This window comes from Malus sylvestris, chromosome 10 (assembly GCF_916048215.2).
Source record: "Malus sylvestris chromosome 10, drMalSylv7.2, whole genome shotgun sequence".
In the NCBI taxonomy this organism is placed as follows: Eukaryota; Viridiplantae; Streptophyta; class Magnoliopsida; order Rosales; family Rosaceae; genus Malus; species Malus sylvestris.
This window is the reverse complement of record NC_062269.1, coordinates 5,466,759-5,482,426: the sequence shown is the minus strand read 5'-3', so window position 1 is coordinate 5,482,426 and position 15,668 is coordinate 5,466,759. Positions and strand designations below refer to the sequence as shown.

The following is a 15,668-nucleotide window of genomic DNA, read 5'->3' as shown; positions in this document are numbered from 1 at the left end:
GACATGAGTAATGCTCATGAATGTTTATGTTGATTGACATGAGTGATGCTCATGGATGTTGACATGAGTGATGCTTATGAATGTTGACATGAGTGATGCTCATGAATGTTTATGTATAATTGACACGAGTGCTGCTCATGAATGTTTATGTATGATTGACATGAGTGATGCTCATGTATGATGGTGATTGTCATGAGTGATGCTCATGTATGATTTTTTGGAGGATGGGTTGTACTTTTAATCACCTGGTTGGTGATAATAACAGCAGGCTGCTGAATAATTTTGGAGTACTGGACGTACTTTTGATCACCTAGTTGGTGATAATAGCAGTAGGCTGCCGAATAATTTTGGAGTACTGGATGTACTTTTGATCACCTGGTTGGTGATAATAGAGGGTGAACCTTAAGTGGAGGGATGAAAGTTGGAGATTGAAACCATAGGGCATGGCTCTTTTGGGCATATGGGCCTTCGCCCTCCACATAACATTCCAGCCCACTATTTTGGGCTTGCCGACATTTTGCCTTCTTTTTTTTGGCATGCTGTCTTCTTTCTTTATTTATGATTACCCTCTGGTGGGGTTATACAGATGTCTCCAAAAGATAAGAAAAGTAAATCACATCATTCAGAAAAACTGTTGGGACTTGGCAACAACGAGATTTCTCCCTTCACATCAACCTCAGCGGTCCAGCTGTTGGAGGAAACCTTCACATGGAGGCAGTTTTTTATCTCTTTCTTTTGAATTTGGTGGTCTGTAGCTTTTGGTAAAACTTCCTGCACTCAACACAAGTATTTTTCTTTTTCTGCTGCATTGCTGGTTGTAACTCCACTTGCATACATGAAACCGTGGGTGGCTGCCTTATGCCAGAAATCTCATCACGTGTGATCAGACATAAAGTGACCATGGTACCTGTAAATGTCCATTTCAAGAATAATGGGTCCATTTTTCAGAGCATGCTCTTTTGCAGATTTGCATGCCTGCTTTACAGCAAACACATTCATATCGTCCATACCGTCTACCAGTAAGATTCAACTCAGCCAACTAAAAAGTTACCCTTCTCCCATGGCTTTCCTGGCTGGCGGTGTCCCAAATCTGGGATTTGACGACCTTATCATCGACCCGAATGCTTCTGGTGGCGAACTCGACGCCAATGGTGGACTTGGATTCGAGGCTGAACTTGTTCTTCGTGAACAGCACCAAAAGGTTCGATTTTTCGATGCCCGAGTCGCCGATCAACACTATCTTGAACAAGTAATTGTAATTGTCGTCAGCTCTGTACGCCCCCATCTCCTCTCCAAAATTCAAATACTGCAAAAAAAAGAGCGAATTTTTGCTCTTGGGTTTGTCTTTTACTTTCGATTTGGAAGTCATGAGGAAAACCGACGAGAATCCAAGCTCCATCACCAGTATTCGTTTTGCACCCACACGCTCCTCTGTGCGTCATCCGCTCCAACATTTCAATTGCATCCGTAATCGTTTGACGGCTGACCTTGCTGGACAATTCGGCGACGAAGCCGACACCACATGAGTCCTTAACAAACGACGGGTTGTATAGCCCGAGGGGTTTCTTTGGAACGGCGGAGAGCATGTGGAGTCAAGGGGCATGAGGATTTCTTAGAAATCTGACCGAAGTTGGGTCTCAATCGAACAGATCCGTTGTTGTGTTAGGAGGAGGAAGAAGGGCATGAGCCTTAAAGCTTGGAAATAGGAGGAGGTATGTTACATGGAGCAGAAAGAGGATGATTGGTAATTTGGCTGTCGAACATTTTGCTTAGCTCTCCAGATTTTTTCATATGACCGCCAGTGTACGAGACGGCGCGCGACACCATTATCGGTTGACGCTCTTTTAGTTGCTGCTCGGGTGAGCCCGACACCACCAGCCCACTGCTGAGTTGGTGAGATGGGATTCGACTACTCATTTGTAGGGTTTTTATAGAGAGGAAATAGTAGCAGCAACTGCAGAAGTTAGAGTTCCAAGTGAGGAGGGGAGAGAGGTTTTGGGTGGAGGCAAACGAAGTGGCAGAGAAATGAGGAGGATGAGAAGGTGGCTCCATGGGTTGGGTGGATTCTGTCTTGCAGTTACAAAGAGAGACTGAGTGAGAGGAGGTGGCTCTGTGGGTTTTCTGGAAAAGTTTTGGGTTCTTGGTTTCTGCAGATTCACGTTGGAGGTTGTGAAGTTTTCACGGTGGGGAGATGGAAAAATGAAAGAGAACCAACATAGCTTTTCGTGTCGTTTCTCACAAACGACGCCAAATGTTGATGCACAAAATCCGGAGGATCTTAGACCAACGTAAATCCGACCATGAATCTACAAGAAAGTAAAGAACACAAGATGTATCGTGGTTCACCCTAATGTTTGGGCTATGTCCACATTGATGTTGATATTGTTTCACTCTGAATGGTGAATATACAAGAAGGCTAGAGACAGTGTGTTCTCTAGCCTATTTTCTGTGTTTGCCCTCTCTGAGATGTTTTCTCTCTTCCCATGGCCTAAACCTTGACCTCTTCTAATGAGGAGAGTAAGGAGTCCATTTATAGAATAAGGGCTCCTCACTTATTACATATTTGCCCTTTCATTTATTACATAATTGCACTTGAGTCCCTCGAGTATTTATACGAGGTTTAAATACGGAGGCTCTAAATATGGTACAAACAGGCATAAAAAAACTACACACTATTTTTTGTCAAATTATATTACATGGGCTTCCATTGCCATTTAAAAAAAAAAAAAATCAGTCTGCGCTCATCCTTATTGAGAAAATTGAAAAAGATATGAGTGCACAATGACCTTTTAAAAGTGCAAATAACAATCTCTTTATATATTAATCAAAATAGCTTCACAATTAAGGATGCGTTTGCACTTAAGTTTTATTAGTCGAATTCACTACCAATTTTTATTTTGGTGTCATGTTGTGACATGAGCTGCTATCAAGTGATTAGCTAACGGATAGACTAAAGAATGTATGAAGTTGGTAGAAAAATCAATATTTTGGTATAAAAGTAATACAAAAAATATTTAGGTATAAAAGCTGAAAATTGGAAAACTTGAGTAGAAAAATGAGAATTTCCCTTTGTTTTAAGTCACACAATTTTTAACATTAAAATTGATTCAATCAACATTTTGTGCTTTGAGAGGGCGGAACCGGATCCACTTCGGACCTAAAGGAACTGAGCCCACTCATCAAATGTTCCGGATTATTGAAATTTGATCTAACGGTTACGTACAAACAGTGGACCCTTTAAAAATTATAATAATTATAGCCGTTGGATCAAATTTCAATGGTCTGGATCATTTGATCCTTGGGCTCAGTTCCTTGGATCCGGAGGGGATTCGGTTCCTGAGAGGGCAATATTCACGTAGTGTCGTCTCATTGGGATTGTAGGCCTAACACGTGTACCTCATCGGCAAACAAACAAAATATTTGATGGAACTAGACGACATGATTTTAGAAACTTTAATGTGGGGAGTCCCTTTAACATACAACATACGTATAGCAAATTTAGTGCTTTTTACGTGGTTTGAATTCAAGCGTTAAATCCTCTTAAAAATTTTAGCGCATATAAGTTAATTTAAAAAATATGTGATATATATTTACGTGCACACATTTTTTTTTCAAGTTGAAACTAAATTTGATTTTTCGTAAATTAAAATACGACATGTACCCAGGAATTGCAACGACATTGTTATTGCTCAATTGCCTTATTATGTTCTGAGGATGGATTTTTATATTAAAATAGGAAATTGGAGGGTAAAAAATCCGAAAATTGTTGATTACTAGGGCAAAAAACCAAAGTTGGATGGTAATGAGACTCTTTCAAAGTGAGACTTCATGTTTTTAGTACAATTTTTCATAATATTATTATGTTAATTGTGTTAAAAACATAAGATGTTGAAGACCACAGAGATCAATTTTTAAGAAAATTTTATTAGCAAAAAGTGACTATTTGTCGTATCTGTTTTTTCCTTTAAACAGGGCTGGTCCAGAGATTTTTGAGGCCCGGGGCAAAGTAAAAAAAAGTGCCCTAACTTTATGTAAGAAAATTATTTATTTTCACACATAAGACATCGAAAAAATTATACTTAGAAAAACACTTCAAACTCAATAATTTAGAAACACAGAAAGACTCATTTATTTTGTATTGAGAGAGGGAAACAAAAAACTTCGGGCTTACAATTAGATAGATGATGAGTTTTGTTTTCCATTTGAACTTTGAATGTGTTTTTGAATAAATCGTGAGGTGTTTTTTTCTTATTTACTAACCTTGTCAATATGGGACTAAAAAATAATGATGTTTTCGAGTCTTTAATTGATATGTATTATTAATGAATGGGCACTAAATTAAACATTTTGATGACACGTCATATAATTTGCAAATTTGCTCTACATATTATTCTTTGTTGAAGATTAGACTTAAATTAAAACGAATATTTAAAAATAACAACCCACATAGCTACTAGATAGTAACTAAAAATAAATTACCAACCAAACAAAAATTTGTAAAAATTGAAAAGAATAAACATGCACATAGCATTTCGAACTTAGGACCTCTTGTTAATTTGAAACAACAAAAATCAATGTTTCTAATTAAACTTCTTGATCCTTTAACCAAATTTTCTAAATTTATACTCTTATAAAAAGAAATTTGTAAAAAAAAGGAAAGTAAATAAGCACACATGGTGTTTTGAACCCAAGACCTCCTTATTATTTTCAAATGACAAACCACCACTTCTAGTTAAATTTCTGTGTCTTTGAATCAAATTTTATAAATTTATACTCTTATAAAAACATATATAAATATACCGTCCTAATAATTTTGGTGCCCCTAATTTTTTTGGGCCCTAGACGGTCGCCCCTCCTGCACTGGGCCTGGGCCGGCCCTGCCTTTAAAATATCCTATATTCTTGGAGGAGCTTCCTTTGTTTTTGTAATGATTTGCAGGGCCCAAAGGTTGTCGTGGAAGTTGGCCATGGTAGACAACGTGTTTAATGTCATCTTCTATACTGCAGTACAATTACCAAATTATCCATTGCTATGACCAACGTGAAGCGAAACATTTATACGTGGCATGTGGTGACAATAATTAATTATCACACTATTTTTTTTTTCCCAAGATTTGTTACTAATTTATCGAACAAATACTTTAACGTCAACAGTTAGAATATTTAAAATGTCATCATTGTTGAAAATACTGGTGAGAAGTGAATGCCCATACAGATCTTGGAAGATGATTCAAAGTGTGCAGGATGATATTCAACAATGGCATTGTTATTGTCAATGTTCATAAATGTTGACATAGACTATGGAAACAAAATATGTGTTTGTCAAAATATGCGATGTAAGTTTTCAAATTGTAAGAAATTGTGTGTATGGAGCTGCTCTATAAATAGAGCGCTCCAACTACAACAAACGCACGGAAAAACAGTTAGAAAACAAACAGATCAATAATATCATCCATTCCTCCCTCTTTAATTTGCCATCTCCTTGTGTTTTAATTACAGTGTGATATTTTACCTCTGCTTCGGTCCACTCACTATAAAGGTTATCTCTCTAACTTTTACATTTATATAACACGTTATCAGCACGAGTCTCTAAATATAACCATGTCTCATTTACATTCACCAAAAGAAATCATTCTCTCACTTCTCTCCGCCGAACGAAAAAAAAATGTTTCCTCTAAGGTTTTTCCTGTTCATCTTCTTCCTCTGCCTCAACTGCGCGGTATACCTTCGCAACAAACTGTTTGCTCCATGCCTGCTCGTAGTTCTCCAACTAGCGGTTACATACATCTTTGATTACTTGTTTGGTTTGGATATTGATTACTAACCCAGTATTTATTTTTACTGCAATCCAAGATGGTGCGGTACAATCGCCCATCTTGAATTGCAAATTTCATCTTACTGCGATCCAAGATGGTGCGGTATCATCGCCGATCTTGGACTGCAGATCTATTTTTACTGTAAATTTCAGGTGGAGCGGTATAATCGCCCACCTTGCTCTGCAAATTTACATTTACCTGTTGTTTAATTTCATTGCAATTTTAGGTGGTGTGGTATAATCGCCCACCCTGCTCTGCGTATTTCAATTTTCTTGCTACTTGAGTGGTGCGGACTAATCGCCCATTCCATGTTACATTCTTTCAATGAGAATGGTGCGGTACAATCGCCCTCCTCATTCACCCTGAAAATCTCGAGCCAGAAGTTTCGAGTGCTTATCATTTTGGCCTGAAGATCAAAATGAAAAATTTGTAAGAACCAGAAGTTCTAACATTACATTCCTCCAGGAATACATATTATTGCAAGTTCTTACACATCTCATTTTCTTTCAGAAAAGAAAATGGCGAACTTGGCGAAGCTTGAATATGCTGCCCTGGACATTACCGGGAAGAATTACCTTACATGGGTACTTGATACCAAGATCCATCTGGAAGCAGGGAATCTTGGAGATACTATCAGAGAAGAAAGCAGCTCATCCTCTCAAGATCGAGCGAAGGCCATGATCTTTATTCGCTGCCATCTTGATGAGGCACTAAAGAGTGAGTACTTAACGGTTGAAGATTCGTTAGCTCTTTGGGAGGCCTTGAGAAGCAGATACAATCACCAGACAACGGTGATTCTTCCAAAAGCTTGCTATGAGTGGTCTCACCTGAGAATTCAGGATTTCAAATCAGTGGCGGAGTACAATTCTGCGTTGTTCAGGATTACCTCTCAGATGAAGCTTTGTGGGGATACCATTACTGAGGAAATGTTGCTGGAAAAGACTTATAGCACATTTCATGCCAATAACGTGCTCCTGCAGCAGCAGTATAGAGCGCGAGGCTACACTGAATACAACCAGCTGATATCTGTGCTCCTGGTAGCTGAACAGAACAATGAGCTCCTGATGAAAAACCATAATTCCCGACCTACTGGATCTGCATCATTCCCATAAGTGAATGCTGCTTCCCTTGAAGTGAACGCCACATCCTCTGGTGGTGATTATCATAAACGAGGACGTGGCCACAAACGAGGTCGATGGAATAGGAAAGGCAAGAACCATGATGGTCAGTTTCACAACCAAGTTCTGAGGCATAATTCTGGCCCGAGCTTAAAAAATGTGAATCGTCACAAAGGCAAAGCTCACATGACCCATGCTCCCAGGAACTCTGAAGGGGCCTGCCATAGGTGTGGTGGCAATGGGCATTGGGCGCGAACTTGTCGTACCCTAAAACATCTGGTGGAGTTGTATCAAGCCTCCCTCAAGGAGAAGGGTGTCGAGACCAATTTTCTCGACCAGGCTAAACCAATGGATATACCTGATCCAGTGTTTAATTTATCAGGGCAATTTGACGCAACTCACCTCGATGTTTCAGACTTCGTTATGGAAAGGGGGAATGAAGTATATCGGTCCGACTAAATCGTTTATGTTTGATGTACTTTTATTATGCTGAACTTGTTGTCTAAAACTAGTTTTTCAGATTCAATAAAAGTGGCATGTAAATTTCCTGTTATAAATTGTTTGTTAACTGTGATTCCATTTACTCAGAAAGCATGGATAAAAACTGTGGTTATTCTCAGAACATGAGAAATGGCGGAGATATATGTCTTGCAGACAGTGCAACCACACATACAATACTTCGTGATCGAAAGTATTTCTCAAACTTAATGCTTACAAGAGTAGGGGTAACAACAATATCAGGACCTTCAGATGTAATTGAAGGCTCAGGGAAAGCTCAGATTATGTTACCAAATGGAACAATATTGTCCATACAAAATGCATTGTATTCTACTCGATCTACTCGAAATTTGTTGAGTTTCAAAGACATACGTCTAAATGGATACCACATTGAAAGGAAAAGTGCAGAAAATGTGGAGTATCTATGCATTACCTCCAATGATACCCAGAAGCGTATATTGGAGAAGTTGCGTGGTTTTTCGAGTGGATTATATTATACATACATAAGGACAGTTGAATCACATACTGTCATGAACCAGAAGTTCATTGATTCAAAGGTTTACATGCTTTGGTATGACCGTCTAGGTCATCCAGGATCCACCATGATGTGTAGGATCATTACCAACTTTAATAGACATCCATTATTGAGCAGAGACATTGCTATCTCAGATGATAACCCTTGCAAGGCTTATTCTCAAGGGAAGTTGGTAATAAGACCATCACAACTAAAGGTTGATGCTGAATCCCCATCATTTCTGCAAAGAATTCAAGGGGATATTTGTGGACCTATTCAACCATCTTGTGGACCATTTCGATATTTTATGGTTTTGGTTGATGCATCCACCAGATGGTCACATGTTTGTCTCTTGTCTACTCGGAATGTAGCTTTTGCGAGACTTCTTGCTCAGATAACTAAGTTACAAGCACAGTTCCCAGATTATCCCATTAAGTCAATCCGACTTAATAACGCTGGTGAATTTACGTTTCAAACCTTTGATGATTACTGCATGACATTGGGCATTGATGTTGAACACCATGTTCCTCATGTCCATACTCAAAATGGTTTAGCAGAAGCATTGATCAAGCAGCTTCAGTTAATAGCCCGCACTCTGCTTATGAAAACCAAATTACCAGCTTCTGCATGGGGACATGCCATCCTACATGCTGCATCATTGGTTCGATTGAGACCTATAGCCAACTACCAATACTCCTCAATACAACTCGTGTTTGGACATCAGCCAAACATTTCACATTTACGAGTTTTTGGTTGTGCTGTTTATGTGCCTATTGCACCCGCGCAACGCACTAAAATGGGACCTCAGCGTAGACTGGGAATTTATGTGGGTTTTGATTCACCATCTATCATTAGATATTTGGAACCCTTGACAGATGATATGTTTACAACTCGTTTTGCTGATTGTCATTTTAATGAGACAGTCTTCCCATCGTTAGGGGGAGAAAAGACCGTTCCAGAAGAACGGAAAGAACTGACATGGGTTGTTCCCACCTTGTCTCATTTTGATCTTTGAAGCATTCAATGTGAAAATGAAGTAAAGAGGATCGTTCATCTTCAAAGCATTGCCAATCAAATGCCAGATGCATTTAATGATGCTATGAAAGTGACAAAATCGCATATACCAGCTGCAAATGCACCTGCTAGAATTGATGTCCCTGTTGGACAAAATAAAATGGCAGCGAATGATTCATCTGGTGCACGCCTGAAGCGTGGTAGACCACCAGGTTCAAAAGATTCAGCCCCTCGAAAGAGAAAGACAAGGGCACAACTGAATCCAAATGAAATCATTCAAGAAGAAAGAATGAATGACAAATCCACAATTCATGATTCTGGACTTCCGGAAAAAGAAAATGTCCTTGATGAGACATATGTCCCTGAAGAGACAGAAGTGCATGAAAGCAAAGAAATCTCTATAAATTATGCATGTACTAATGAATTGTGGGATCAGAATGAAATAATCATTGACGATATGTTTGCATTCGTAGTAGCCACTGAAATCATATTAAGTGATGATATTGAGCCCCACTCTGTTGATGAGTGCAAACAGAGACAAGATTGGCCAAAGTGGAAAGATGCAATCCAGGCAGAATTAAGTTCCTTGGAAAGGCGAAGTGTTTTTGGACCAGTAGTCCAAACCTCGCCTGATGTAAACCCCGTGGGTTACAAATGGGTATTCACAAGGAAACGCAATGAAAAAAACGAGATTGCTAGATACAAAGCACGACTCGTTGCACAAGGCTTTTCACAAAGACCTGGAATTGATTATGAGGAGACATACTCTCCTGTAATGGACGCAATTACGTTCCGTTACTTAATAAGTTTAGTGGTTTCAGAAAAGCTTGACATGCGACTTATGGATGTCATCACTGCGTATCTATATGGAGAATTAGATACTGACATATACATGAAAGTCCCAGAAGGACTTAAGTTGCCTAAAACAAGTAACAAACCACAAGGTATGCTCTCGATCAAATTAAGGCGATCATTGTATGGGCTGAAACAATCTGGACGAATGTGGTATAATCGTCTCAGTGAGTATTTGATCAAAGAAGGATATATCAACAATGTCATTTGCCCTTGTGTGTTCATTAAGAAATCCAACTTTGGATTTGCTATAGTGGCAGTATATGTAGATGATATGAACCTAGTTGGAACTCCTAAAGAGCTCCATAAAACTGCTGAATATCTGAAAAGCGAATTTGAAATGAAAGACCTTGGGAAAACAAAATATTGTGTCGGCCTGCAGATCGAGCATTGTGCTAGTGGAATTTTGGTCCACCAATCAGCTTACATTAAAAAAAATTCTGAAGCGATTTGGCATGGATAAAGCTTATCCACTCAGCACACCAATGGTCGTTCGTTCTCTGGACATTAAGAGAGATCCATTCCGTCCAAAAGAAGAGGATGAAATGGTCCTTGGTCCAGAAGTACCATATCTGAGTGCAGTAGGTGCTTTGTTGTATTTAGCACAATGTACTAGACCAGATATAGCTTTTTCAATCAACTTGTTGGCTAGGTATAGTTCTGCTCCAACAATCCGTCATTGGAAGGGTGTCAAAGATGTATTGCGATACCTTCGTGGGACAATAGACATGGGTCTCTTCTACTCAAAGAACTCCACAAATAACCAGGTCCTTGTTGGATATGCAGATGCTGGTTTCCTCTCTGATCCGCATAAAGCCCGCTCACAAACTGGATATGTGTTCAAGAATGGAGATACAGCGATCTCATGGCGCTCAACAAAGTAAACATTGGTTGCTACATCTTCAAATCATTCAGAAATACTTGCTTTACATGAAGCAGGTCGTGAATGTTCTTGGTTAAGATCAATGATCCATCATATTCGGAATTAATGTGGTCTAACTTTGAATACAGATAATCCAATTGTCATTCATGAAAATAATGCAGCCTGTGTTGCCCAAATGAAGGAAGGATTCATCAAGGGCGATAAAACTAAACACATATCTCCAAAGTTTTTCAGTGCACATGAGCTTCAGAAGGCTAAAGTTATTGAAGTCAGACAAATCCGTTCTAATGAAAATCTGGCAGACTTGTTCACCAAGTCTCTACCAAAATGCATGTTTCAGAAGTTAGTGCAAAGTATCGGATTACGTCGACTTACCAAACAACTAAGTTTGGAGAGTGCGAAATCAGGGGGAGATACATCTCAGGGGGAGCATCCATGATACATGCTTGTTGTACTCTTTTTCCTTCGATTAGGATTTTTCCCACTGGGTTTTTCCTATCAGGGTTTTAACGAGGCAACATAAGCATACTAAACACTATATCAACAATCCAGGTAAAGTTGTACTCTTTTTCCTTTGCTATGGTTTTTTCCCACTGGGTTTTTCCAAGCAAGGTTTTAACGAGGCAACTGATGTTGATATGTGGGCATCCAAGGGGGAGTGTTGAAAATACTGGTGAGAAGTGAATGCCCATACAGATCTTGGAAGATGATTCAAAGTGTGTGCATGATGATATTCAACAATGGCATTGTTATTGTCAATGTTCATAAATGTTGACATAGACTATGGAAACAAAATATGTGTTTGTCAAAATATGCGATGTAAGTTTTCAAATTGTAAGAAATTGTGTGTATGGAGCTGCTCTATAAATAGAGCACTCCAACTACAACAAATGCACGGAAAAACAGTTAGAAAACAAACAGATCAATAATATCATCCATTCCTCCCTCTTTAATTTGTCATCTCCTTGTGTTTTAATTACAGTGTGATATTTTACCTTTGCTTCAGTCCACTCACTATAAAGGTTATCTCTCTAACTTTTACATTTATATAACAATCATTGAGAAACATCTTGTTCTTCAAAAAAGTATTTAGCAATATCATGGGTTGCTTGGTTCCACTTTCTCGGCGAAACTCAAGTTGGAAGCTAGCGCCTATATGTTGTGAATAATCTTTTCACTAACATCAACGTAGGATGAGGGTTAGTGTAAGATCAGGGTCTGAATTCGAGATAAAGTGGGCTAAAGAGAAATGCTCTACCTATTAGGGTTACTACCACCGTCGCTGCTGCTTCTGCTGCTACTCCTCGCTTTCCCTTCTATGAAATGCAGCAAGCTTAATAAAAGTTTATCACAATCTTTGAGCTAAAAATTCAAAATTTTCAGAGATTCAAACCCAAAACAACGAAATCAATCAAAAACACAATAATAATTTCTCTATTTGCAAAACAAAATTGAAGAAATAGATCGTTGGATTTGGAATTTACTAGATAAGGAGCAGGGCGAGGACGAGTAGGACGAGGATGAAGGAGTAGGACGAGGATGATTGAGCAAGACGAGGACGAGCGAGCAAATCTCTAAGAACTTCTAGAAACGAAGTTAGTTGAAGCCAGGCCCGTTTAATCCCATTAAACTTAATCTCTGTGCCTAAAACATGGCAATATACCAATGAGTAATCCTGTGCTCCGTTTCAGAGTCATGCCCAATTGGTTACAGGTACATATGTAAAGGGAAGTACTACCATGTTCCCTCCAACTAGTAGTCGTCATTTGCAATAGCCTCTGCTAGTTATACTCATGCATGCATGGGGATTCATCTCTAGGAACAGAATGTGTTAACTTGTGACCCCAACTTTTTTGGGGCCCTAGTAGTCGTCCTGCTTGCCTTATTCCACAACAGGCCTTAGGAGGATGCATATTAACATGTGCGAGTGGATTTTTCTTAATTATGTACGATTAATTTGTTTAGGATTTAATTGTAGTTCATAATTTTCAGATGAGCAGAAGAAAAATGTTGTATTAATTGTAGGGGAAAGTTAATCTGTATATCATCACGAGTTTCTTGCTCTTTTTTTTCCCCTAGCCAATTATTATATTTGAATTTTTTCCCTTCTATATTTGTGTTTGATGGTTTATGCCCATCAATGTCCCGACAGTGATGCCATTAATTGTTGTAACTACCTGTAATGAGCAGTTAAATGTCTCCGGGATAATAGTCAATTCAATTCACCCAAATGAATAGTAACTACCTGCAAAGGACACTAATTGCCCTAGTGCATGTCCACCCCTAACTTGAATAGCCTAAGCAATTTGTATTAAAATATTATTTAATTTTGTAAATAAAATGATAAAAATAATTTTATTTTTAATTTCGGATATGTTTTTAACCAATCGTGTCATGCCACGTACCATGATCCGAAAGTACAATTTTCGGGATAGATTTTTGAGTAGATTTTTAACCAATTCCATAGTGCCACGTGTCATGATTCTGCAAGAATTATATGGATAGATTTTCGATAAGATTTGAACCAATCCCATTGCGCCACATGTCACTATCTGTTTAGAATCCTTGAGAATATATTTCGATAAGATTTTTAACCAATTCACGTCGTGCCCCATGACATTATTTACAATCTCATCTCTTTTTTTTCCCATATAAACCCTTCATCCATCCTAAAGTCATACACCAAAATTAAAATAACTCATAATCTTTCTTCATGGTTTATAAATCTCGAGTTCTTATAGTATCTTCTTCTAGGAGATTATTAGAAATCAATGAGCAAGAGAAAGAGTTGTTTGAGGAAGATGAAGAATTGTTCAACCTCGAGGATGGTGAAGATGAGGTGTTCGAAATGCAAGCTGTGGAAGAAAGATTATGAGCTATTTTGACTTTGGTGTATGATTTTAGGATGGATGAAAGGTTTATATGGAAAAAAAAAGGATGAGGTTGTAAATAATGCCATGTTGTAATGACCCAAAATTTCTAATTCGGAAGCCAAACACATAGGTAGGCCACAATAAAAATAATGGTTAATTATAATTCTAATTAATCACACTAAAAAAATAATCATTTTTTGTTTAATTTATGGTTGCATCTAACATCCTGGTTAGATTGCCTACGTACCCTAAATGAAGGGATCAAGCCATTCGTAATTCACATTATGCTTCTAGAACAACATACTAAAATTTCATTATGATCCGACGGTCGGAACTCCGCCAATCACGAAATCAAGTGGCGATCGACGTTTTATTTTACAAATTTACAAATCCAATTTGGGAAGATCCGTACGTCAGATTCACAATCTATAAGTTCCTAAGGTCCTCAAATATTACTTATTATAATGCCTCAAAGTTTGGTGACGATCCAACAGTCAGATCATCGGTTCATATAATGACCTAGTAACGTATCGTAGTGAATTTAGGTTCAAATGATCAACCTACGTCATACGGATACCACAACTGAATTCAAGGCATCTAATTTAGCCTAAAAATAGCATTGACGACTCTCTGGGCACGCACCGCTAGGGGTGGCGGTCCGTCGCCCCAACTTGCTGGAAAATTTCAACTATTTCCAAAAATTCTCAAATTTTACAAACAAGTATATCTCAGTGAGAGGAGAAATTTTCATACCTGGGCCGAAGCCTAGTTTGGTCGGGAAGTGGCCTGAAATCACCAAGATCCGCCGAAAAACCCTAAAAGGGTGCACTTCGATTCATCCATTCCGTCACTCTGCCGCCCCCAATGTTGATTGGGCTTTGTTCCTAGACTCCATTGACACCTGAGGGTGGTGATGGTTGACGGAAATCCCTTCCGAAATGGGTGGATTGCCGTCGAGGCTTCGGAACACCCATCGTCGGTTCATCACCAAATTACCCTTAAATTCCTTCTAATTTTGGGTGAAATGGAAGAGAGAGAAGGTTGAGGAAGGGGTTGTAGGTGATGGATGGTGATGAATCGACGGAAAGAATGGCGGAAACCACCGGGGTTGGTGCACGGGTGCATGGCGACGGAAAAGCTGGGCTTCCCTTTCTCTTTTTATTTTTTTTTTCCTTTCTTTCTAATTGGGTAGTGCCCATTTCTCTCCCAGCCACTACCACACATGTGGCACCTCACAATTTTCTGGAGAAATCCAGATTATGGTCAACTGACCATTTCACCCCTAACTTTGCTCGTTTATAACTTCTTCATTATAACTCCGTTTCATGAACAGTTTGCGCCTACGCGTTCATGAGATCGAGTTCTATCCAAATATGCCAAGAAATACAATAAAATATATCCTCGTAAAATTATGTTTAATCAACGAGGGACATTTTCATTATTTCACTTTCCGATAAACAATTTCTACATAATCATATATTTTAAATTTTTCAGGGTATTACACATGTGGCACGACGTGAATTGGTTAAAAATCTTATCGAATATATATTCTCAAGGATTCTAAACAGATAGTGACACGTGACGTGATGTGGTTGGTTCAAAATCTTATCGGAAATCTATCCATATAATTGTTACAGAATCATGGCATGTGGCACTACGTAATTGGTTAAAAATCTACTCGAAAATATATCTAAAAAATTGTACTTTCGGATCATAACACGTGGCGTGACAAGATTAGTTAAAAAACCTATCTGAAATTAAAAATAAAATTCTTTTTTTTTAAATAATTAAATAATATTTTAATACGAATTGCCTAGGCTATTCAAATTATATTTGGGTGGATTGGATTGACTATTACCCAAGAGGCGTTTAACGGTTCATTACAGACAGTTACAACAATTAATGGCATCACTGCCGGAACATTGACGGGTATAAACTATAAATCAAAGAGATAGAGGGCAAAAAATTCAAATATAATAATTGGCTAGGGAAAAAAAGAAAAACAAGAAACTCGTGATGAGATACAAATTAACTTTCCCCTACAATTAATACATTTTTCTTCTGCTCATCTGAAAATTCTGAACTGCAATTAAATCCTAAA

The 15,668-nt window shown here is 38.4% G+C and overlaps 1 long non-coding RNA gene across 1 annotated transcript; it reads right to left on the bottom strand.

The window, feature by feature from the left end:
* Nucleotides 1-4,677: 4,677 nt before the first annotated feature.
* LOC126585287 (uncharacterized) lies at nucleotides 4,678-14,722 on the bottom strand. The gene is made up of 2 exons (XR_007610398.1): nucleotides 14,321-14,722; nucleotides 4,678-5,000 (listed from the first exon to the last, which is right to left on the bottom strand). It is a non-coding gene; the product is annotated as an uncharacterized LOC126585287 (long non-coding RNA).
* Nucleotides 14,723-15,668: the final 946 nt, after the last annotated feature.